The sequence below is a fragment of the Chrysochloris asiatica genome, unplaced genomic scaffold, assembly GCF_000296735.1.
Source record: "Chrysochloris asiatica unplaced genomic scaffold, ChrAsi1.0 scaffold00590, whole genome shotgun sequence".
NCBI classification, from domain to species: Eukaryota; Metazoa; Chordata; class Mammalia; order Afrosoricida; family Chrysochloridae; genus Chrysochloris; species Chrysochloris asiatica.
In genome coordinates, this window is record NW_006409108.1 from 149,541 (window position 1) to 152,553 (window position 3,013).

The following is a 3,013-nucleotide window of genomic DNA, read 5'->3' on the forward strand; positions in this document are numbered from 1 at the left end:
TAACCATTTCCTTTTGGTAAAGTGACTCTGTGAATTCCTTACATCTTCTCTTGATGCTTCCTTCAACATTCAATAATTTGCACAGAGAATATTTTAATAACAAAACTTGAGGCTAGAAGTTTTTCTTCAATTCCCTTAGTTCCCCTCAGAAATGCTGACTGTGCTGTTCCTTTTTGGTTTTCTGCTTCCAGATCTTGGTACATTTTGTTATAATAATTTACTTTACCTTCTCAAGCTGATCTTTGACTTTTTCTATTCAGCTTATGTACCTCCTCATATCTTCCATTTGCTTTAGCATCTTTATGTTAGAAAACAATTTTCAGCATCTCTTCTGACATCCATTTTGACCTTTTTCTTCTTTCTTGTCCTCTTAATGACTTTTTTGCTTTCTTCATGTATGATGTTCTTGATGTCATCCCACAACTCTTCTGGTCTTTGGTCTTTAGTGTTTAATGTGAAAAATCTGTTCTTCAGATGATCTCTAAATTCAGGTGGGATATAGTCAAGATCATATTTTGGCTCTCATGGAGTTTTTTGTTTTTTTTTTTTTCATTTTCTTCAGCTGCAGTTTGAATTTGCATAAGAGTAATTAATGATCTGTTCCACGGTCTGCCCCTGCTCTTGTTTTCACTAATGATATGGAGCTTTTCCACTATCTCTTTCTGCAGATGTAGTCAATTTGATTTCTATGTATTCCATCTGGTGAGGTCCATATGTATAATTGTCTCTTATGCTGTATAAAGAAGGTATTTGAAATGAACAAATCATTGGTTTTGCAGAATTCTATCATGTGTTATCCAGCATCATTCATATCAGCAATGCCATATTTTCTAACTACTGATCCTTCCTCTTTACTCCCAGCTTTTTCATTACAATCACCAGTAATGACCAATACATCTTGATTGCATGTTTGATCAATTTCAGATTGAAGAAGTTGGTAGAATTCTTCTATTTCATCACACTGGCCTTAGTGGTTGGTGCATAAATTTGAATAATAGTGGTATTAACTGCACTTCACTGTAGGTGCATGCAATTATCCTATCACAGACAGTGTTGTACCTCATGACTGATCTGTATGTATTCTTTTTGACAATGAATGCAAACCCATTCCTCTTCAATTTGTCATTTCTGACGTAGTAAACCATCTGGTCATCAGATTTAAAATGGACAATACCAGTCCATTTCAGCTCATTTATGCCTAAGAAATTGCTTTTTATGCCTTCCATTTCATTTTTGACAACTTCCAATTTTCCCAGATTCATACTTCGTACATTCCATGTTCTAATTTTCGATGAACATTTACAGCTGTTTCTCTTCATTTTAATTTGTGCTCCATCAGCAGATGAAAGTCCTGCAGGCTTTTCTCCCACGGGTTGTACTCCATTTCTGTCATCACGGTCAACTCTACTCTGAGGAGGCAGCTCTTCCCCAGTCGCAATTTTAGTGACTTCTAACCTGAGGGGCTCATTTTCTGGCACTATATCTTACAGTGCTTCTCTGCTATTCATAAAGTCTTCAGTGACTAAATATTCAGAAGTGGTTTGTCATTCCTTCTTCCTAGTCTGTCTTTGTCTGGAAGCTCTTCTGAAACCTGTCCACCATGGGTGACCCTGCTGTATTTAAAATAGTGTGGTATAGCTTTCAGAGTCATAGCAACTCACTAGCCACCACAGTACGACAAACTGAGAGAAGAGTGGTGGTATACACATATATATGTATGTATATCATAGTGGCAGTGATGTAGTTGTGCTGGTGTTCCATGTGGTTGGTTCTGACTCATAATTACCCTACGTAGTGTTTTCCGAGGTTGTGAATGTTCACAGAGCAGAAAGCTTCATCACTCTCTGTGGAATGGATGGTTGTTTTGAACAGATGAACTGGAAGTTAGAAGCCTGACTTTTAGCCATTAAGTTTCCAGAGCTCCTTGTTTGTGTATGTAAATATATATATTATTGTTAAATATCTTGGAGTGAGTTCTGACTCATAGTGACCCTGCACATGCTTTCTGAGGCTATAAATCTTTACCGTAGCAAAATGTCTGATCTTTCTCCCACAGAACTGCTGGTAGTTTCTACCTGCTGAACTTGGGGTTGGCAGCCTGACTAATAACCACTATGCTTTATAAATTGTTTATTATTACTTTTTTCCCTATTAGAGCTATATGTTTTTGTTCAATGCTGTTGAGTCAGTTTCAACTCATAGAATCTCTGTATAGAGTTTCCGAGGAGAAGCTAGTGGTTGTGAACTGCCAAACTTCTAGTTCTCAATCCAGTGCTGATCCTAGATTTCCACACCAGGAATCTGATTCCCAAGCGCTTATCTTACAGCATTCACCCATCCAGGGTCACTGTGAGCCAAAATCTACTCAATGGTATTTAACAAGAACTACATTTTTAACAAAATATATATATGTTTATGTACTCTTTCCTGTCAGACTCAATAGCACCCAACAACAACAATAACAGATGTGTATAAAAAATTATTAAAAGGCAAATTTAAAAATGATAAATATCCATTAACCTATAAACTAGGAACTTTTTGTTATTTTTGTATGTCTTTGATTTGATAATGACTCATAGCCTAATGTGGCACTGTAGGATAAGCACTGGACTGGTAACCCCAAAGTTGGCAATTTTAACCTGCTACCCAATTTTAACCTGGACCTTGCCAGATGGAACACATAGAAATCAAATTGACTACATCTGTGGAAAGAGAAGATAGAAAAGTTCCATATCATGAGTGAAGACAAGGCCAGGGGCAGACTGTGGAACAGACCATCAATTACTGATATGCAAATTCTAATTAAAGCTGAAGAAAATGAAAAAATATCTACGAGAGCCAAAATATGATCTTGAATTTATCCCTCCTGAATTTAGAGATCATCTGAAGAACAGATTTGATAAATTAAACACTAAAAACCGAAGACCAGAAGAGTTGTGGGATGACATCAATAATATCATACATGAAGAGAGCAAAAAGTCATTAAGAGGACAAGAAAGAAGGAAAAGGTCAA